The 17934-nt window shown below is 40.4% G+C and overlaps 35 non-coding genes across 35 annotated transcripts; all 35 read right to left on the reverse strand.

The window, feature by feature from the left end:
• Positions 1–415: 415 nt before the first annotated feature.
• Trnay-gua (transfer RNA tyrosine (anticodon GUA)) lies at positions 416–501 on the reverse strand. The gene is given in 2 exon segments: positions 416–451; positions 465–501. It is a non-coding gene; the product is annotated as a tRNA-Tyr (tRNA).
• A 405-nt stretch (positions 502–906) lies between these two features.
• Positions 907–992, reverse strand: Trnay-gua (transfer RNA tyrosine (anticodon GUA)). The gene is given in 2 exon segments: positions 907–942; positions 956–992. It is a non-coding gene; the product is annotated as a tRNA-Tyr (tRNA).
• Positions 993–1176: 184 nt separating this feature from the next.
• Positions 1177–1262, reverse strand: Trnay-gua (transfer RNA tyrosine (anticodon GUA)). The gene is given in 2 exon segments: positions 1177–1212; positions 1226–1262. It is a non-coding gene; the product is annotated as a tRNA-Tyr (tRNA).
• Positions 1263–1718: 456 nt separating this feature from the next.
• On the reverse strand, positions 1719–1804 carry Trnay-gua (transfer RNA tyrosine (anticodon GUA)). Its single transcript is given in 2 exon segments — positions 1719–1754; positions 1768–1804. It is a non-coding gene; the product is annotated as a tRNA-Tyr (tRNA).
• A 160-nt stretch (positions 1805–1964) lies between these two features.
• Positions 1965–2050, reverse strand: Trnay-gua (transfer RNA tyrosine (anticodon GUA)). Its single transcript is given in 2 exon segments — positions 1965–2000; positions 2014–2050. It is a non-coding gene; the product is annotated as a tRNA-Tyr (tRNA).
• A 979-nt stretch (positions 2051–3029) lies between these two features.
• Positions 3030–3115, reverse strand: Trnay-gua (transfer RNA tyrosine (anticodon GUA)). The gene is given in 2 exon segments: positions 3030–3065; positions 3079–3115. It is a non-coding gene; the product is annotated as a tRNA-Tyr (tRNA).
• Positions 3116–3520: 405 nt separating this feature from the next.
• Trnay-gua (transfer RNA tyrosine (anticodon GUA)) lies at positions 3521–3606 on the reverse strand. Its single transcript is given in 2 exon segments — positions 3521–3556; positions 3570–3606. It is a non-coding gene; the product is annotated as a tRNA-Tyr (tRNA).
• Positions 3607–3790: 184 nt separating this feature from the next.
• Positions 3791–3876, reverse strand: Trnay-gua (transfer RNA tyrosine (anticodon GUA)). The gene is given in 2 exon segments: positions 3791–3826; positions 3840–3876. It is a non-coding gene; the product is annotated as a tRNA-Tyr (tRNA).
• A 455-nt stretch (positions 3877–4331) lies between these two features.
• Positions 4332–4417, reverse strand: Trnay-gua (transfer RNA tyrosine (anticodon GUA)). Its single transcript is given in 2 exon segments — positions 4332–4367; positions 4381–4417. It is a non-coding gene; the product is annotated as a tRNA-Tyr (tRNA).
• Positions 4418–4577: 160 nt separating this feature from the next.
• On the reverse strand, positions 4578–4663 carry Trnay-gua (transfer RNA tyrosine (anticodon GUA)). The gene is given in 2 exon segments: positions 4578–4613; positions 4627–4663. It is a non-coding gene; the product is annotated as a tRNA-Tyr (tRNA).
• Positions 4664–5642: 979 nt separating this feature from the next.
• Trnay-gua (transfer RNA tyrosine (anticodon GUA)) lies at positions 5643–5728 on the reverse strand. The gene is given in 2 exon segments: positions 5643–5678; positions 5692–5728. It is a non-coding gene; the product is annotated as a tRNA-Tyr (tRNA).
• A 405-nt stretch (positions 5729–6133) lies between these two features.
• Trnay-gua (transfer RNA tyrosine (anticodon GUA)) lies at positions 6134–6219 on the reverse strand. The gene is given in 2 exon segments: positions 6134–6169; positions 6183–6219. It is a non-coding gene; the product is annotated as a tRNA-Tyr (tRNA).
• Positions 6220–6403: 184 nt separating this feature from the next.
• Positions 6404–6489, reverse strand: Trnay-gua (transfer RNA tyrosine (anticodon GUA)). The gene is given in 2 exon segments: positions 6404–6439; positions 6453–6489. It is a non-coding gene; the product is annotated as a tRNA-Tyr (tRNA).
• Positions 6490–6945: 456 nt separating this feature from the next.
• On the reverse strand, positions 6946–7031 carry Trnay-gua (transfer RNA tyrosine (anticodon GUA)). Its single transcript is given in 2 exon segments — positions 6946–6981; positions 6995–7031. It is a non-coding gene; the product is annotated as a tRNA-Tyr (tRNA).
• A 160-nt stretch (positions 7032–7191) lies between these two features.
• Positions 7192–7277, reverse strand: Trnay-gua (transfer RNA tyrosine (anticodon GUA)). Its single transcript is given in 2 exon segments — positions 7192–7227; positions 7241–7277. It is a non-coding gene; the product is annotated as a tRNA-Tyr (tRNA).
• A 977-nt stretch (positions 7278–8254) lies between these two features.
• On the reverse strand, positions 8255–8340 carry Trnay-gua (transfer RNA tyrosine (anticodon GUA)). Its single transcript is given in 2 exon segments — positions 8255–8290; positions 8304–8340. It is a non-coding gene; the product is annotated as a tRNA-Tyr (tRNA).
• A 405-nt stretch (positions 8341–8745) lies between these two features.
• Positions 8746–8831, reverse strand: Trnay-gua (transfer RNA tyrosine (anticodon GUA)). The gene is given in 2 exon segments: positions 8746–8781; positions 8795–8831. It is a non-coding gene; the product is annotated as a tRNA-Tyr (tRNA).
• A 160-nt stretch (positions 8832–8991) lies between these two features.
• Trnay-gua (transfer RNA tyrosine (anticodon GUA)) lies at positions 8992–9077 on the reverse strand. Its single transcript is given in 2 exon segments — positions 8992–9027; positions 9041–9077. It is a non-coding gene; the product is annotated as a tRNA-Tyr (tRNA).
• A 160-nt stretch (positions 9078–9237) lies between these two features.
• Positions 9238–9323, reverse strand: Trnay-gua (transfer RNA tyrosine (anticodon GUA)). Its single transcript is given in 2 exon segments — positions 9238–9273; positions 9287–9323. It is a non-coding gene; the product is annotated as a tRNA-Tyr (tRNA).
• A 404-nt stretch (positions 9324–9727) lies between these two features.
• Positions 9728–9813, reverse strand: Trnay-gua (transfer RNA tyrosine (anticodon GUA)). Its single transcript is given in 2 exon segments — positions 9728–9763; positions 9777–9813. It is a non-coding gene; the product is annotated as a tRNA-Tyr (tRNA).
• A 404-nt stretch (positions 9814–10217) lies between these two features.
• Trnay-gua (transfer RNA tyrosine (anticodon GUA)) lies at positions 10218–10303 on the reverse strand. Its single transcript is given in 2 exon segments — positions 10218–10253; positions 10267–10303. It is a non-coding gene; the product is annotated as a tRNA-Tyr (tRNA).
• Positions 10304–13081: 2778 nt separating this feature from the next.
• On the reverse strand, positions 13082–13167 carry Trnay-gua (transfer RNA tyrosine (anticodon GUA)). The gene is given in 2 exon segments: positions 13082–13117; positions 13131–13167. It is a non-coding gene; the product is annotated as a tRNA-Tyr (tRNA).
• A 409-nt stretch (positions 13168–13576) lies between these two features.
• Positions 13577–13662, reverse strand: Trnay-gua (transfer RNA tyrosine (anticodon GUA)). Its single transcript is given in 2 exon segments — positions 13577–13612; positions 13626–13662. It is a non-coding gene; the product is annotated as a tRNA-Tyr (tRNA).
• A 405-nt stretch (positions 13663–14067) lies between these two features.
• Positions 14068–14153, reverse strand: Trnay-gua (transfer RNA tyrosine (anticodon GUA)). The gene is given in 2 exon segments: positions 14068–14103; positions 14117–14153. It is a non-coding gene; the product is annotated as a tRNA-Tyr (tRNA).
• A 560-nt stretch (positions 14154–14713) lies between these two features.
• On the reverse strand, positions 14714–14799 carry Trnay-gua (transfer RNA tyrosine (anticodon GUA)). Its single transcript is given in 2 exon segments — positions 14714–14749; positions 14763–14799. It is a non-coding gene; the product is annotated as a tRNA-Tyr (tRNA).
• A 160-nt stretch (positions 14800–14959) lies between these two features.
• Positions 14960–15045, reverse strand: Trnay-gua (transfer RNA tyrosine (anticodon GUA)). The gene is given in 2 exon segments: positions 14960–14995; positions 15009–15045. It is a non-coding gene; the product is annotated as a tRNA-Tyr (tRNA).
• Positions 15046–15368: 323 nt separating this feature from the next.
• Trnay-gua (transfer RNA tyrosine (anticodon GUA)) lies at positions 15369–15454 on the reverse strand. The gene is given in 2 exon segments: positions 15369–15404; positions 15418–15454. It is a non-coding gene; the product is annotated as a tRNA-Tyr (tRNA).
• Positions 15455–15614: 160 nt separating this feature from the next.
• Trnay-gua (transfer RNA tyrosine (anticodon GUA)) lies at positions 15615–15700 on the reverse strand. The gene is given in 2 exon segments: positions 15615–15650; positions 15664–15700. It is a non-coding gene; the product is annotated as a tRNA-Tyr (tRNA).
• Positions 15701–16015: 315 nt separating this feature from the next.
• Trnay-gua (transfer RNA tyrosine (anticodon GUA)) lies at positions 16016–16101 on the reverse strand. Its single transcript is given in 2 exon segments — positions 16016–16051; positions 16065–16101. It is a non-coding gene; the product is annotated as a tRNA-Tyr (tRNA).
• Positions 16102–16261: 160 nt separating this feature from the next.
• On the reverse strand, positions 16262–16347 carry Trnay-gua (transfer RNA tyrosine (anticodon GUA)). Its single transcript is given in 2 exon segments — positions 16262–16297; positions 16311–16347. It is a non-coding gene; the product is annotated as a tRNA-Tyr (tRNA).
• Positions 16348–16465: 118 nt separating this feature from the next.
• Trnay-gua (transfer RNA tyrosine (anticodon GUA)) lies at positions 16466–16551 on the reverse strand. Its single transcript is given in 2 exon segments — positions 16466–16501; positions 16515–16551. It is a non-coding gene; the product is annotated as a tRNA-Tyr (tRNA).
• A 160-nt stretch (positions 16552–16711) lies between these two features.
• Positions 16712–16797, reverse strand: Trnay-gua (transfer RNA tyrosine (anticodon GUA)). Its single transcript is given in 2 exon segments — positions 16712–16747; positions 16761–16797. It is a non-coding gene; the product is annotated as a tRNA-Tyr (tRNA).
• A 133-nt stretch (positions 16798–16930) lies between these two features.
• Trnay-gua (transfer RNA tyrosine (anticodon GUA)) lies at positions 16931–17016 on the reverse strand. The gene is given in 2 exon segments: positions 16931–16966; positions 16980–17016. It is a non-coding gene; the product is annotated as a tRNA-Tyr (tRNA).
• A 160-nt stretch (positions 17017–17176) lies between these two features.
• Trnay-gua (transfer RNA tyrosine (anticodon GUA)) lies at positions 17177–17262 on the reverse strand. The gene is given in 2 exon segments: positions 17177–17212; positions 17226–17262. It is a non-coding gene; the product is annotated as a tRNA-Tyr (tRNA).
• Positions 17263–17759: 497 nt separating this feature from the next.
• Trnay-gua (transfer RNA tyrosine (anticodon GUA)) lies at positions 17760–17845 on the reverse strand. Its single transcript is given in 2 exon segments — positions 17760–17795; positions 17809–17845. It is a non-coding gene; the product is annotated as a tRNA-Tyr (tRNA).
• Between the last annotated feature and the right edge of the window lie 89 nt (positions 17846–17934).

The following is a 17934-nucleotide window of genomic DNA, read 5'->3' on the forward strand; positions in this document are numbered from 1 at the left end:
CGCAGCACCACAGTTTCTTTAGAAACTACCCCTTCATTCATTTATAATCGTAAGGCCTCTTTGGGGTTTAAATCCAGATAATAATAATAATAATTTAACGGTAAATATAAGTTACAAGGACAACTATAATCGGAAGGCCTCGCTGCGGTTTAAATCCACATATCAAAAAACTCCTTGGAGCCGGATTCGAACCATCGACCTAACGATATCTTACCACACTCTAAAGTCATCCGCTCTACCAACTAAGCTATGGAAAGTATAGCAATTGCGACTTCTAGTCCAATTATCCACTCCGCAAACAGAAGATAAAGAAAACATAACCAAGCTACGCTCATAATTTAACGGTAAATATAAGTTACAAGGACATCTATAATCAGAAGACCTCGTTGGGCTTTAAATCCACATATCAAAAAACTCCTTCGAGCCGGATTCGAATCAGCGACCTAAGGATGTCTTAACACACTCTACAGTCCTCCGCTCTACCAACTGAGGTATCGAAGGTGTACCAAATACGATTTCTACTCGATAAAACCACTCGGCAGACAGAAAGACAGAGAAAACATAACCAAGCTACGCTTATAATTTAACGGTAAATATAAGTTACTAGGACAACTATAATCGTAAGGCCTCGTTGGGGCTTAAATCGGGATGATCAAAAATCTCCTTCGAGCCGGATTCTAACCATCGACCTAAGGATATCTTAACACACTCTACAGTTCTCCGCTCTACCAAGTGAGCTATCAAAAGTATACCAATTGCGAATTCTAGTCCCATTATCCACTCCGCAGACGGAACATAGAGAAAACATAACCAAGATACGCTCATAATTTCACGGTAAATATAAGTTACAAGGACAACTATAATCAGAAGGCCTCGTTGGGGTTTAAATCCACATGATCAAACAACTCCTTCGAGCCGGATTCGAATCAGCGACCTAAGGATGTCTTAACACACTCTACAGTCCTCCGCTCTACCAAGTGAGCTATCGAAGGTGTACCAAATACGCTTTCTACTCAAAACAGCGACTCGGGAGACAGAAAGACAGAGAAAATATAAGCAAGCTATGCTCATAGTTTAACGATAAATATCATTTATCAGGAAAACTTTAATCGTAAGTTACAAGGACATCGATAATCGAAAGGCCTCGTTGGGGTTTAGATCCACATATCAAAAAACTCTTTCGAGCCGGATTCGAACCAGCGACCTAAGGATGTCTTAACACACTCTACAGTCCTCCGCTCTACCAACTGAGCTATCGAAGGTGTACCAGATACAATTTCTACTCAAAACAGCCACTCGGCAGACAGAAAGACAGAGAAAACATAACCAAAGTCTGCTCAGAGTTTAACGATAAATATAATTTATCAGGAAAACTATAATCGTAAGATACAAAAATTTGGTGTTATCTAAAAGCTAGAATCTCTGTACGGTGGCCAATTTACATTATCAACTCCGTTGATAAAACCAAATTTTTGTATACTACTTCCCCACCGACGCAGCACCACAGTTTCTTTAGAAACTACCCCTTCATGGACAACTATAATCGGAAGGCCGAAGAATCTCTGTACGGTGGCCAATTTACATTATCAACTCCGTTGATAAAACCAAATTTTTGTATACTACTTCCCCACCGACGCAGCACCACAGTTTCTTTAGAAACTACCCCTTCATATAATCGTAAGACCTCGTTGTGGTTTAAATCCACATGATCAAAAAACTCCTTAGAGCCGGATTCGAACCAGCCACCTAAGGATATCTTAACACACTCTACAGTCCTCCGCTCTACCAACTGAGCTATCAAAAGTATATACCAATTGCGACTTCTAGTCCCATTATCCACTCCGCAGACGGAAGATAGAGAAAAGATAGCCAAGATACGCTCATAATTTAACGGTAAATATAAGTTACAAGGACAACTATAATCGGAAGGCCTCGCTGGGGTTTAAATCCACATATCAAAAAACTCCTTCGAGCCGGATTCGAACCAGCGACCTAAGGATGTCTTAACACACCCTACAGTCCTCCGCTCTACCAACTGAGCTATCGAAGGTGTACCAAATACAATTTCTACTCAAACAGCCAATTGGCAGACAGAAAGACAGGGAAAATATAACCAAAGTCTGCTAATAATTTAACGATAAATATAATTTATAAGGAAAACTATAATCGTAAGGAAAAATTTGGTTTATCAACGGAGTTGATAATGTAAATTGACCACCGTACAGAGATTCTAAAAGCTGACGTTTCGAGCGTTAGCCCTTCGTCAGAGCGAATCGAGGGATTATGGGTTACCTGTAGTTTTTATAGTAGAGTAGGAGCTACGCTATTGGTGGTAACATGGCAACGTGAAAAGTACGAATATATTAGTTAAATGAAAAGCGTTCGTTAGGGTTTCATTTAACTAATATATTCCTACTTTTCACGTTGCCATGTTACCACCAATAGCGTAGCTCCTACTCTACTATAAAAAGTACACGTAACCAATAATCCCTCGATTCGCTCTGACGAAGGGCTAACGCTCGAAACGTCAGCTTTTAGAATCTCTGTACGGTGGTCAATTTACATTATCAACTCCGTTGATAAACCAAATTTTTGTATACTACTTCCCCACCGACGCAGCACCACAGTTTCTTTAGAAACTACCCCTTCATTCATTTATAATCGTAAGGCCTCTTTGGGGTTTAAATCCAGATAATAATAATAATAATTTAACGGTAAATATAAGTTACAAGGACAACTATAATCGGAAGGCCTCGCTGCGGTTTAAATCCACATATCAAAAAACTCCTTGGAGCCGGATTCGAACCATCGACCTAACGATATCTTACCACACTCTAAAGTCATCCGCTCTACCAACTAAGCTATGGAAAGTATAGCAATTGCGACTTCTAGTCCAATTATCCACTCCGCAAACAGAAGATAAAGAAAACATAACCAAGCTACGCTCATAATTTAACGGTAAATATAAGTTACAAGGACATCTATAATCAGAAGACCTCGTTGGGCTTTAAATCCACATATCAAAAAACTCCTTCGAGCCGGATTCGAATCAGCGACCTAAGGATGTCTTAACACACTCTACAGTCCTCCGCTCTACCAACTGAGCTATCGAAGGTGTACCAAATACGATTTCTACTCGATAAAACCACTCGGCAGACAGAAAGACAGAGAAAACATAACCAAGCTACGCTTATAATTTAACGGTAAATATAAGTTACTAGGACAACTATAATCGTAAGGCCTCGTTGGGGCTTAAATCGGGATGATCAAAAATCTCCTTCGAGCCGGATTCTAACCATCGACCTAAGGATATCTTAACACACTCTACAGTTCTCCGCTCTACCAAGTGAGCTATCAAAAGTATACCAATTGCGAATTCTAGTCCCATTATCCACTCCGCAGACGGAACATAGAGAAAACATAACCAAGATACGCTCATAATTTCACGGTAAATATAAGTTACAAGGACAACTATAATCAGAAGGCCTCGTTGGGGTTTAAATCCACATGATCAAACAACTCCTTCGAGCCGGATTCGAATCAGCGACCTAAGGATGTCTTAACACACTCTACAGTCCTCCGCTCTACCAAGTGAGCTATCGAAGGTGTACCAAATACGCTTTCTACTCAAAACAGCGACTCGGGAGACAGAAAGACAGAGAAAATATAAGCAAGCTATGCTCATAGTTTAACGATAAATATCATTTATCAGGAAAACTTTAATCGTAAGTTACAAGGACATCGATAATCGAAAGGCCTCGTTGGGGTTTAGATCCACATATCAAAAAACTCTTTCGAGCCGGATTCGAACCAGCGACCTAAGGATGTCTTAACACACTCTACAGTCCTCCGCTCTACCAACTGAGCTATCGAAGGTGTACCAGATACAATTTCTACTCAAAACAGCCACTCGGCAGACAGAAAGACAGAGAAAACATAACCAAAGTCTGCTCAGAGTTTAACGATAAATATAATTTATCAGGAAAACTATAATCGTAAGATACAAAAATTTGGTGTTATCTAAAAGCTAGAATCTCTGTACGGTGGCCAATTTACATTATCAACTCCGTTGATAAAACCAAATTTTGTATACTACTTCCCCACCGACGCAGCACCACAGTTTCTTTAGAAACTACCCCTTCATGGACAACTATAATCGGAAGGCCGAAGAATCTCTGTACGGTGGCCAATTTACATTATCAACTCCGTTGATAAAACCAAATTTTTGTATACTACTTCCCCACCGACGCAGCACCACAGTTTCTTTAGAAACTACCCCTTCATATAATCGTAAGACCTCGTTGTGGTTTAAATCCACATGATCAAAAAACTCCTTAGAGCCGGATTCGAACCAGCCACCTAAGGATATCTTAACACACTCTACAGTCCTCCGCTCTACCAACTGAGCTATCAAAAGTATATACCAATTGCGACTTCTAGTCCCATTATCCACTCCGCAGACGGAAGATAGAGAAAAGATAGCCAAGATACGCTCATAATTTAACGGTAAATATAAGTTACAAGGACAACTATAATCGGAAGGCCTCGCTGGGGTTTAAATCCACATATCAAAAAACTCCTTCGAGCCGGATTCGAACCAGCGACCTAAGGATGTCTTAACACACCCTACAGTCCTCCGCTCTACCAACTGAGCTATCGAAGGTGTACCAAATACAATTTCTACTCAAACAGCCAATTGGCAGACAGAAAGACAGGGAAAATATAACCAAAGTCTGCTAATAATTTAACGATAAATATAATTTATAAGGAAAACTATAATCGTAAGGAAAAATTTGGTTTATCAACGGAGTTGATAATGTAAATTGACCACCGTACAGAGATTCTAAAAGCTGACGTTTCGAGCGTTAGCCCTTCGTCAGAGCGAATCGAGGGATTATGGGTTACCTGTAGTTTTTATAGTAGAGTAGGAGCTACGCTATTGGTGGTAACATGGCAACGTGAAAAGTACGAATATATTAGTTAAATGAAAAGCGTTCGTTAGGGTTTCATTTAACTAATATATTCCTACTTTTCACGTTGCCATGTTACCACCAATAGCGTAGCTCCTACTCTACTATAAAAAGTACACGTAACCAATAATCCCTCGATTCGCTCTGACGAAGGGCTAACGCTCGAAACGTCAGCTTTTAGAATCTCTGTACGGTGGTCAATTTACATTATCAACTCCGTTGATAAACCAAATTTTTGTATACTACTTCCCCACCGACGCAGCACCACAGTTTCTTTAGAAACTACCCCTTCATTCATTTATAATCGTAAGGCCTCTTTGGGGTTTAAATCCAGATAATAATAATAATAATTTAACGGTAAATATAAGTTACAAGGACAACTATAATCGGAAGGCCTCGCTGCGGTTTAAATCCACATATCAAAAAACTCCTTGGAGCCGGATTCGCACCATCGACCTAACGATATCTTACCACACTCTAAAGTCATCCGCTCTACCAACTAAGCTATGGAAAGTATAGCAATTGCGACTTCTAGTCCAATTATCCACTCCGCAAACAGAAGATAAAGAAAACATAACCAAGCTACGCTCATAATTTAACGGTAAATATAAGTTACAAGGACATCTATAATCAGAAGACCTCGTTGGGCTTTAAATCCACATATCAAAAAACTCCTTCGAGCCGGATTCGAATCAGCGACCTAAGGATGTCTTAACACACTCTACAGTCCTCCGCTCTACCAACTGAGGTATCGAAGGTGTACCAAATACGATTTCTACTCGATAAAACCACTCGGCAGACAGAAAGACAGAGAAAACATAACCAAGCTACGCTTATAATTTAACGGTAAATATAAGTTACTAGGACAACTATAATCGTAAGGCCTCGTTGGGGCTTAAATCGGGATGATCAAAAATCTCCTTCGAGCCGGATTCTAACCATCGACCTAAGGATATCTTAACACACTCTACAGTTCTCCGCTCTACCAAGTGAGCTATCAAAAGTATACCAATTGCGAATTCTAGTCCCATTATCCACTCCGCAGACGGAACATAGAGAAAACATAACCAAGATACGCTCATAATTTCACGGTAAATATAAGTTACAAGGACAACTATAATCAGAAGGCCTCGTTGGGGTTTAAATCCACATGATCAAACAACTCCTTCGAGCCGGATTCGAATCAGCGACCTAAGGATGTCTTAACACACTCTACAGTCCTCCGCTCTACCAAGTGAGCTATCGAAGGTGTACCAAATACGCTTTCTACTCAAAACAGCGACTCGGGAGACAGAAAGACAGAGAAAATATAAGCAAGCTATGCTCATAGTTTAACGATAAATATCATTTATCAGGAAAACTTTAATCGTAAGTTACAAGGACATCGATAATCGAAAGGCCTCGTTGGGGTTTAGATCCACATATCAAAAAACTCTTTCGAGCCGGATTCGAATCAGCGACCTAAGGATGTCTTAACACACTCTACAGTCCTCCGCTCTACCAACTGAGCTATCGAAGGTGTACCAGATACAATTTCTACTCAAAACAGCCACTCGGCAGACAGAAAGACAGAGAAAACATAACCAAAGTCTGCTCAGAGTTTAACGATAAATATAATTTATCAGGAAAACTATAATCGTAAGATACAAAAATTTGGTGTTATCTAAAAGCTAGAATCTCTGTACGGTGGCCAATTTACATTATCAACTCCGTTGATAAAACCAAATTTTTGTATACTACTTCCCCACCGACGCAGCACCACAGTTTCTTTAGAAACTACCCCTTCATGGACAACTATAATCGGAAGGCCGAAGAATCTCTGTACGGTGGCCAATTTACATTATCAACTCCGTTGATAAAACCAAATTTTTGTATACTACTTCCCCACCGACGCAGCACCACAGTTTCTTTAGAAACTACCCCTTCATATAATCGTAAGACCTCGTTGTGGTTTAAATCCACATGATCAAAAAACTCCTTAGAGCCGGATTCGAACCAGCCACCTAAGGATATCTTAACACACTCTACAGTCCTCCGCTCTACCAACTGAGCTATCAAAAGTATATACCAATTGCGACTTCTAGTCCCATTATCCACTCCGCAGACGGAAGATAGAGAAAAGATAGCCAAGATACGCTCATAATTTAACGGTAAATATAAGTTACAAGGACAACTATAATCGGAAGGCCTCGCTGGGGTTTAAATCCACATATCAAAAAACTCCTTCGAGCCGGATTCGAACCAGCGACCTAAGGATGTCTTAACACACCCTACAGTCCTCCGCTCTACCAACTGAGCTATCGAAGGTGTACCAAATACAATTTCTACTCAAACAGCCAATTGGCAGACAGAAAGACAGGGAAAATATAACCAAAGTCTGCTAATAATTTAACGATAAATATAATTTATAAGGAAAACTATAATCGTAAGGAAAAATTTGGTTTATCAACGGAGTTGATAATGTAAATTGACCACCGTACAGAGATTCTAAAAGCTGACGTTTCGAGCGTTAGCCCTTCGTCAGAGCGAATCGAGGGATTATGGGTTACCTGTAGTTTTTATAGTAGAGTAGGAGCTACGCTATTGGTGGTAACATGGCAACGTGAAAAGTACGAATATATTAGTTAAATGAAAAGCGTTCGTTAGGGTTTCATTTAACTAATATATTCCTACTTTTCACGTTGCCATGTTACCACCAATAGCGTAGCTCCTACTCTACTATAAAAAGTACACGTAACCAATAATCCCTCGATTCGCTCTGACGAAGGGCTAACGCTCGAAACGTCAGCTTTTAGAATCTCTGTACGGTGGTCAATTTACATTATCAACTCCGTTGATAAACCAAATTTTTGTATACTACTTCCCCACCGACGCAGCACCACAGTTTCTTTAGAAACTACCCCTTCATTCATTTATAATCGTAAGGCCTCTTTGGGGTTTAAATCCAGATAATAATAATAATAATTTAACGGTAAATATAAGTTACAAGGACAACTATAATCGGAAGGCCTCGCTGCGGTTTAAATCCACATATCAAAAAACTCCTTGGAGCCGGATTCGAACCATCGACCTAACGATATCTTACCACACTCTAAAGTCATCCGCTCTACCAACTAAGCTATGGAAAGTATAGCAATTGCGACTTCTAGTCCAATTATCCACTCCGCAAACAGAAGATAAAGAAACATAACCAAGCTACGCTCATAATTTAACGGTAATATAAGTTACAAGGACATCTATAATCAGAAGACCTCGTTGGGCTTTAAATCCACATATCAAAAAACTCCTTCGAGCCGGATTCGAATCAGCGACCTAAGGATGTCTTAACACACTCTACAGTCCTCCGCTCTACCAACTGAGGTATCGAAGGTGTACCAAATACGATTTCTACTCGATAAAACCACTCGGCAGACAGAAAGACAGAGAAAACATAACCAAGCTACGCTTATAATTTAACGGTAAATATAAGTTACTAGGACAACTATAATCGTAAGGCCTCGTTGGGGCTTAAATCGGGATGATCAAAAATCTCCTTCGAGCCGGATTCTAACCATCGACCTAAGGATATCTTAACACACTCTACAGTTCTCCGCTCTACCAAGTGAGCTATCAAAAGTATACCATTTGCGAATTCTAGTCCCATTATCCACTCCGCAGACGGAACATAGAGAAAACATAACCAAGATACGCTCATAATTTCACGGTAAATATAAGTTACAAGGACAACTATAATCAGAAGGCCTCGTTGGGGTTTAAATCCACATGATCAAACAACTCCTTCGAGCCGGATTCGAATCAGCGACCTAAGGATGTCTTAACACACTCTACAGTCCTCCGCTCTACCAAGTGAGCTATCGAAGGTGTACCAAATACGATTTCTACTCAAAACAGCCACTCGGCAGACAGAAAGACAGAGAAAAAATGAGCAAGCTATGCTCATAGTTTAACGATAAATATAATTTATCAGGAAAACTTCAATCGTAAGGCCTCGTTGGGGTTTAAATCCACATGATCAAAACACTCCTTCGAGCCGGATTCGAATCAGCGACCTAAGGATGTCTTAACACACTCTACAGTCCTCCGCTCTACCAACTGAGCTATCGAAGGTGTACCAAATACGATTTCTACTCAAAACAGCCACTCGGCAGACAGAAAGACAGAGAAAATATAAGCAAGCTATGCTCATAGTTTAACGATAAATATAATTTATCAGGAAAACTATAATCGTAAGGCCTCGTTGGGGTTTAAATCCACATGATCAAAAATCTCCTTCGAGCCGCATTCGAACCAGCGACCTAAGGATGTCTTAACACACCCTACAGTCCTCCGCTCTACCAACTGAGCTATGGAAGGTGTACCAAATACAATTTCTACTCCAAAGAGCCATTCGGCAGACAGAAAGACAGAGAAAATATAAGCAAGCTATGCTCATAGTTTAACGATAAATATAATTTATCAGGACAACTATAATCGTAAGGCCTCGTTGGGGTTTAAATCCACATGATCAAAAATCTCCTTCGAGGCGGATTCTAACCATCGACCTAACGATATCTTAACACACTCTACAATCCTCCGCTCTACCAACGAATCTGTCGAAAGTATACGAATTGCGACTTCTAGTCCAATTATCCACTCCGCAAACGGAAGAACAGGAAAACATAACCAAGCTACGCTCATAATTTAACGGTAAATATAAGTTACAAGGAAATCTATAATCGAAAGGCCTCGTTGGGGTTTAAATCCACATATCAAAAAATTCCTTCGAGCCGGATTCGAACCAGCGACCTAAGGATGTCTTAACACATTCTACAGTCTTCCGCTCTACCAACTGAGCTATCGAAGGTGTACCAAATACGATTTCTACTCAAAACAGCCAATCGCCAGACAGAAAGACAGGGAAAACATAACCAAAGTCTGCTCATAATTTAACGATCAATATAATTTATAAGGAAAACTATAATCGTAAGGCCTCTTTGGGGTTTAAATCCAGATGATCAAAAATCTCCTTCGAGCCGGATTCTAACCATCGACCTAACGATATCTTAACACACTCTAAAGTCCTCCGCTCTACCAACGAATCTATCGAAAGTATACGAATTGCGACTTCTAGTCGAATTATCCACTCCGCAAACGGAAGACAAAGAAAACATAACCAAGCTACGCTCATAATTTAACGGTAAATATAAGTTACAAGGACATCTATAATCGAAAGCCCTCGTTGGGGTTTAAATCCACATATCAAAAAATTCCTTCGAGCCGGATTCGAACCAGCGACCTAAGGATGACTTAACACACTCTACAGTCCTCCGCTCTACCAACTGAGCTATCGAAGGTGTACCAAATACGATTTCTACTAAAAACAGCCACTCGGCAGACAGAAAGACAGAGAAAATATAAGCAAGCTATGCTCATAGTTTAACGATAAATATAATTTATCAGGAAAACTTTAATCGTAAGGCCTGGTTGGGGTTTAAATCCAGATGATCAAAAATCTCCTTCGAGCCGGATTCTAACCATCGACCTAACGATATCTTACCACACTCTAAAGTCATCCGCTCTACCAACTAAGCTATCGAAAGTATAGATGAATGAAGGGGTAGTTTCCAAAGAAACTGTGGTGCTGCGTCGGTCGGTGGGAAAATTTGGTTTATCAACGGAGTTGATAATGTAAATTGACCACCGTACAGAGATTCTAAAAGCTGACGTTTCGAGCGTTAGCCCTTCGTCAGAGCGAATCGAGGGATTATTGTTTACGTGTAGTTTTTATAGTAGAGTAGGAGCTACGCTATTGGTGGTAACATGGCAACGTGAAAAGTAGGAATATATTAGTTAAATGAAAAGCGTTCGTTAATACCGTGAGGATTAAGGGTGCCGATTTGAAAGATGAATTTTTGTTCCAGATTCTTGCGGCTTTCCGTCGTACCTAGATGTAGGGAAAGGCCGCAGATAGTCATGTGTTTTTTGGAGTGGTTAGGCAGATTAAAATGGCGAGCGACTGGCTTAGATGCATCCTTGTCATTCTTCTCAACATCGCGAAGGTGTTCGCGGAATCGGTCACCTAGTCGTCTACCTGTCTCACCAATGTATAATTTATTGCATAACGTACAGGTTATGCAATAAATGACATTTGCGGAGGTACATGTGAAACGATCGGTGATCTTAACAGATCGCTTAGGTCCCGATATCTTGCTAGTGTTAACAATGAAAAGACAAGTTTTGCATCGTGAGCGCGCGCATTTGAAAGTGCCGGGTTGCTCGTTGGTTTTGAGCGCGCTTCTAACTAAAAAGTTGCCTACGTTTTTGTCGCGTTTGAATGAAATAAGTGGAGGTTGCGAAAAGATTCTACCAGTCTCGGGATCATTTTGGAGTAATTTAAAATTACTAAGAATGATGCTTTTAACTGGGTGATTATGAGGATGGAAAGTGAGGGTGAATGGAATTCTGTCATTCTTATGTGACGTTTGTAGTGACGACTGTCGATCAAATTGTTGGGCGCGATGATGGCCCGCTTTGACCACAGAGACAGGATAGCCACGTTTTTCGAAGAACTGGCACATCTCCTCTGATTTGCTGGAAAAATCGGAGTCATCACTACATAGACGTCGAAGTCTAAGAAATTGAGAATAAGGAATGGAGTTCTTGACATGTGATGGATGTGACGATGAATACAACAAATAACTGTGTGAATCAGTAGGTTTGTAGTGCACACTAGTACATAGCACGTTGCCTCTAATACAAACTTTGATATCCAGGAAAGCCAATGAAGTTTCCAAAATTTCCCAGGTATATTTAAGAGCCGGATGAAAAGAGTTGACGGAGAATATAAATTCATCGAGTTCTTCTCTGCTGGATGAAATAGCGCCGATGCAGTCGTCGATGTAGCGGCCGTAGAGTTCAGGTTTGGGGCCGTTGTACTGATTAAAAAATTGGTGTTTAACATATCCTACAAAAAGATTGGCATAGCTAGGTCCCATTCTTGTGCCCATCGCTACACCATTAATTTGTTTGTAATAGTTGCCGGCGAATGAAAAACAGTTAAGCGTTAAAACTAGTTCGGCAAGGCGGAAGAGCGTTTCCGAGCTAGGTTCTTTGACAGTGCGTTGATCGAAAAAGTGTTTAAGTGCTTGAAGACCTTCGCTGTTAGGAATGACTGTGTATAGAGATGTAATGTCCATGGTGAAAATAAGTTTGTCTTGGCCGGAGAAATTGAAATCGCGGAAAATTTGTAGCGCGTGTGTACTGTCTTTAATGTATGATGGCAAAGATTTGACGATAGGCGTCATAATCCTGTCTAAGTAGCTAGAAATGAGTTCGGTGGGGCAACTACAGGCAGAAACGATAGGTCGACCTGGGTTGTTGGGTTTGTGAATTTTAGGCAAGAAGTAAATGCACGAAGTTCTAGGGGTGTTGATGATGAGATTAGTGGCAGTGTCCGGTAATTCTTGATTAACTATAAGATTTTGAATGGTGTCTTTGACAAGTTTTTGATTGTTGGAAGTGAGATCTTTAGGGATTTTGGCATAAAACGAGGTATCCGAAAGTTGCCGCAAAGCTTCTTTTTGGTAAAGGTCGGACCGCCAAACAACTACCGCGCCGCCTTTGTCGGCCGATTTGACAACTATGTCGTTGCGTTTACTAAGATTTTTAAGCGCCGCCCACTCTTCCGAGGAAAGGTTGGAAAATTTAGTGTTGCGATTGAATTTAAGTTTGTGAATGTCGTGACGGCATTTTTTGGTGAAAAAATCTAAAAAAGCAAATTGTCCCTCTGGGGGAGTCCATTTGGATTTGCGAACTAGAAGTGTTTCAAAAATATCTTTATTAGAAGTGTCCGAATCATCCTCTTCGCTCTGACGAAGGGCTAACGCTCGAAACGTCAGCTTTTAGAATCTCTGTACGGTGGTCAATTTACATTATCAACTCCGTTGATAAACCAAATTTTTGTATATCGAAAGTATAGTAATTGCGACTTCTAGTCCAATTATCCACTCCGCAAACAGAAGACAAAGAAAACATAACCAAGCTACGCTCATAATTTAACGGTAAATATAAGTTACAAGGACATCTATAATCGAAAGGCCTCGTTGGGGTTTAAATCCACATGATCAAAAAACTCCTTCGAGCCGGATTCGAACCAGCGACCTAAGCATATCTTAACACACTCTACAGTCCTCCGCTCTACCACCTGAGCTATCAAAGGTGTACTAAATACGATTTCTACTCAAAACAGCCAGCCACTCGGCAGACAGAAAGACAGAGAAAATATAAGCAAGCTATGCTCATAGTTTAACGATAAATATAATTTAACAGGAAAACTTTAATCGTAAGGCCTGGTTGGGGTTTAAATCCACATGATCAAAAAACTCCTTTCAGCCGGATTCGAACCAGCGACCTAAGGATATCTTAACACACTCTACGGTCCTCCGCTCTACCAACTGGGCTATCGAAGGTGTACCAAATACGATTTCTACTCAAAACAGCCACTCGGCAGACAGAAAGACAGACAAAACATAACCAAGCTACGCTCATAATTTAACGGTAAATATAAGTTAAAAGGACATCGATAATCGAAAGGCCTCGTTGGGGTTTAAATCCACATATCAAAAAACTCCTTCGAGCCGGATTCGAACCAGCGACCTAAGGATGTCTTAACACACTCTACAGTCCTCCGCTCTACCAACTGAGCTATCGAAGGTGTACCAATTACGCTTTCTACTCAAAACAGCCACTCGGGAGACAGAAAGACAGAGAAAATATCAGCAAGCTATGCTCATAGTTTAACGATAAATATAATTTATCAGGAAAACTTTAATCGTAAGGCCTGGTTGGAATTTAAATCCACATATCAAAAAACTCCTTCTAGCCCGATTCGAATCAGCGACCTAAGGATATCTTAACACACTCTACAGTTCTCCGCTCTACCAACAGAGCTATCGAAGGTGTACGAAATACGATTTCTACTCAAAACAGCCAATCGGCAGACAGAAAGACAGGGAAAACATAACCAAAGTCTGCTCATAATTTAACGATCAATATAATTGATAAGGAAAACTATAATCGTAAGGCCTGGTTGGGGTTTAAATCCACATGATCAAAAAACTCCTTCGAGCCGGATTCGAACCAGCGATCTAAGGGTATCTTCACACACTCTACAGTCCTCCGCTCTACCAACTGAGCTATCGAAGGTTTACCAAATACGATTTCTACTCAAAACAGCCAATAGGCAGACAGAAAGACAGGGAAAACATAACCAAAGTCTGCTCATAGTTTAACAATAAAATTAATTTATCAGGAAAACGATAATCGTAAGATACAAAAATTTGGCTTTATCTAAAAGCTACAATCTCTGTACGGTGGCCAATTTACATTAGCAACTCCTTTGATAAAACCAAATTTTTGTATACTACTTCCCCACCGACGCAGCACCACAGTTTCTTTAGCAACTACTCCTTTATTGAATCGTAAGACTTCGTTGGGGTTTAAATCCACATGATCAAAAAACTCCTCGAGCCGGATTCGAACCAGCTACCTAAGCATATCTTAACACACTCTACAGTCCTCCGCTCTACCAACTGAGCTATCGAAGGTGTACTAAATACGATTTCTACTCAAAACAGCCACTCGGCAGACAGAAAGACAGAGAAAATATAAGCAAGCTATGCTCATAGTTTAACGATAAATATAATTTAACAGGAAAACTTTAATCGTAAGGCCTGGTTGGGGTTTAAATCCACATATCAAAAAACTCCTTCGAGCCGGATTCGAACCAGCGACCTAAGGATGTCTTAACACACTCTACAGTCCTCCGCTCTACCAACTGAGCTATCGAAGGTGTACGAAATACGATTTCTACTCAAAACAGCCACTCGGCAGACAGAAAGACAGGGAAAACATAACCAAAGTCTGCTCATAATTTAACGATCAATATAATTGATAAGGAAAACTATAATCGTAAGGCCTGGTTGGGGTTTAAATCCACATGATCAAAAAACTCCTTCGAGCCGGATTCGAACCAGCGATCTAAGGATATCTTCACACACTCTACAGTCCTCCGCTCTACCAACTGAGCTATCGAAGGTTTACCAAATACGATTTCTACTCAAAACAGCCAATAGGCAGACAGAAAGACAGGGAAAACATAACCAAAGTCTGCTCATAGTTTAACAATAAAATTAATTTATCAGGAAAACTATAATCGTAAGATACAAAAATTTGGCTTTATCTAAAAGCTAGAATCTCTGTACGGTGGCCAATTTACATTAGCAACTCCTTTAATAAAACCAAATTTTTGTATACTACTTCCCCACCGACGCAGCACCACAGTTTCTTTAGAAACTACCCCTTCATGGACAACTATAATCGGAAGGCCTCGCTGGGGTTTAAATCCACATATCAAAAAGCTCCTTCGAGCCGGATTCGAACCAGCGACCTAAGGATGTCTTAACACACTCTACAGTCCTCCGCTCTACCAACTGAGCTATCGAAGGTGTACCAAGTACGCTTTCTACTCAAAACAGCCACTCGGAAGACAGAAAGACAGAGAAAACATGACCAAGCTACGCTCATAATTTAACAATAAATATCATTTATCAGGAAAACTATAATCGTAAGGCCTCGTTGGTGTTTAAATCCAGATGATCAAAAAGCTCCTTCGAGCCGGATTTGAATCAGCGACCTAAGGATGTCTTAACACACTCTACAGTCCTCCGCTCTACCAACTGAGCTATCGAAGGTGTACCAAATTCGATTCTACTCAAAATAGCCACTCGGCAGACTGAAAGACAGAGAAAACATAACCAAAGTCTGCTCATAGTTTAACGATAAATATAATTTATCAGGAAAACTATAATCGTAAGATACAAAAATTTGGTTTTATCTAAAAGCTAGAATCTCTGTACGGTGGCCAATTTACATTATCAACTCCGTTGATAAAACCAAATTTTTGTATACTACTTCCCCACCGACGCAGCACCACAGTTTCTTTAGAAACTACCCCTTCATATAATCCTAAGACATTGTTGGGGTTTAAATCCACATGATCATAAAACTCCTTCAAGCCGGATTCGAACCAGCGACCTAAGGATGTCTTAACACACTCTACAGTCCTCCGCTCTACCAACTGAGCTATCGAAAGTATATACCAATTGCGACTTGTAGCCCAGTTATCCACTCCTCAGACCGAAGACAGAGAAAACATAACCAAGCTACGCTCATAATTTAACGGTAAATATAAGTTACAAGGACATCTATAATCGGAAGGCCTCGTTGGAGTTTAAATCCACATATCAAAAGTCTCCTTCGAGCCGGATTCGAACCAGCGACCTAAGGATGTCTTAACACACCCTACAGTCCTCCGCTCTACCAACTGAGCTATCGAAGGTGTACCAAATACGATTTCTACTCGATAGAAGCACCGCAGCACCACAGTTTCTTTAGAAACTACCCCTTCATATAATCGTAAGACCTCGTTGGGGTTTAAATCCAGATGATCAAAAAACTCCTTAGAGCCGGATTCGAACCAGCGACCTAAGGATGTCTTAACACACTGTACAGTCCTCCGCTCTACCAACTGAGCTATCGAAAGTATATACCAATTGCGACTTCTAGTCCCATTATCCACTCTGCAGACGGAAGATAGAGAAAAGATAGCCAAGATACGCTCATAATTTAACGGTAAATATAAGTTACAAGGACAACTATAATCGGAAGGCCTCGCTGGGGTTTAAATCCACATATCAAAAAACTCCTTCGAGCCGGATTCGAACCAGCGACCTAAGGATGTCTTAACACACCCTACAGTCCTCCGCTCTACCAACTGAGCTATCGAAGGTGTACCAAATACAATTTCTACTCAAAACAGCCAATCGGCAGACAGAAAGACAGGGAAAACATAACCAAAGTCTGCTCATAATTTAACGATAAATATAATTTATAAGGCCTCGTTGGGGTTTAAATCAAAAAACTCCTTTGAGCCGGATTCGAACCAGCGACCTAAGGATATCTTAACACACTCTACAGTCCTCCGCTCTACCAACTGAGCTATCGAAGGTGTACCAAATACGATTTCTACTCAAAACAGCCAGTCGGGAGACAGAAAGACAGAGAAAATATATGCAAGCTATGCTCATAGTTTAACGATAAATATAATTTAACAGGAAAACTTTAATCGTAAGGCCTCGTTGGGGTTTAAATCCACATGATCAAAAAACTCTTTCGAGCCGGATTCGAACCAGCGACCTAAGGATGTCTTAACACACTCTACAGTACTCCGCTCTACCAACTGAGCTATCGAAGGTGTACCAAATACGATTTCAACTCAAAACAGCGAATAAGCAGACAGAAAGACAGGGAAAACATAACCAAAGTCTGCTCATAGTTTAACAATAAAAATAATTTATCAGGAAAACTATAATATAGTAAGATACAAAAATTTGGCTTTATCTAAAAGCTAGAATCTCTGTACGGTGGCCAATTTACATTAGCAACTCCTTTGATAAAACCAAATTTTTGTATACTACTTCCCCACCGACGCAGCAACACAGTTTCTTTAGAAACTACCCCTTCATTCAATCGTAAGACTTTGTTGGGGTTTAAATCCACATGATCAAAAAACTTCTTCGAGCCGGATTCGAACCAGCGACCTAAGTCTTCCCTAAGTCTTCCCACTCGGAAGACAGAAAGGCAGAGAAAACATGACCAAGCTACGCTCATAATTTAACAATAAATATAATTTAAAAGAAAAACTATAATCGTAAGGCCTCGTTGGTGTTTAAATCCATATGATCAAAAAGCTCCTTCGAGCCGGATTCGAACCAGCGACCTAAGGATGTCTTAACACACTCTACAGTCCTCCGCTCTACCAACTGAGCTATCGAAGGTCTACCAAATACGATTTCTACTCAAAACAGCCACTCGGCAGACAGAAAGACAGAGAAAATATAAGCAAGCTATGCTAATAGTTTAACGA

This window comes from Montipora foliosa, chromosome 1 (assembly GCF_036669935.1).
Source record: "Montipora foliosa isolate CH-2021 chromosome 1, ASM3666993v2, whole genome shotgun sequence".
NCBI lineage: Eukaryota > Metazoa > Cnidaria > Anthozoa > Scleractinia > Acroporidae > Montipora > Montipora foliosa.